Source organism: Myotis davidii, unplaced genomic scaffold, assembly GCF_000327345.1.
Source record: "Myotis davidii unplaced genomic scaffold, ASM32734v1 scaffold88, whole genome shotgun sequence".
NCBI classification, from domain to species: Eukaryota; Metazoa; Chordata; class Mammalia; order Chiroptera; family Vespertilionidae; genus Myotis; species Myotis davidii.
The window spans coordinates 1514542-1515302 of NW_006300377.1; positions in this window are offsets into that span (position 1 = coordinate 1514542).

Sequence of the window (761 nt, forward strand, 5' to 3'; positions counted from 1 at the left end):
AAGGAAAGGAGGGGAGGGGAGAAGGAGGAGGGGGAGGGGAGGGAGGAAAATATCCTACCTAGATTCATGATAGTGAAATTTGCAGAACCCTGGAAAGTGGAGAGAGCTGAGGCTGGAGAAGTTAGCAGGGGCAAAGTTAAGGAGACTGGACTTAATGTTAAAAGCTAACACTTAGGTAGTGTTATTACAGTACTCGCCAAGCCGGGGCAGACATGAAGTGATTTACTCCTCACAGCAATTGTATTATTTACTACCTCCGTTTTACAGATGAGGAAGTTGAGACAAGTGAAATTTGGCTACTTGCCCAAGGTGGCACAGGTATCAGTGGTAGAGGTAGGATTTTGCACAAGGTACTTCTGGCTCTTTTGAAAAACTATACATACATTTCTTAGTACTTGTCTCTATAAAGGACGGTGGGAAGCCAGGGGCATGACACATTTGTTTCCCCAAATCAAATGATCCTGGCATCACTGTGGACCATGGACTGAGTGCGGCTAAGTGTGGAAACAAGTCTGTTGGAATAATATAGCTAACGATAGGGCGGGAGGTGGCCCACAAAAACAAATGGATTTGCGAGCTCTCCCGGAGGCCGGCCAGGGTGCAGGATTAAGGTGTGAAGGAAGGTGAGGATACGAAGGCTTCGGAGTGTGTCCTCACGCTGTTTGCGGTGCCTGTGAAGGTAAACCATCCACCAGGGGCGGAGTTGCCTGTACCCAGACCAGAGAGCCCCACCGCCGGGTCCCCAGACTGGGCGCGCGCGG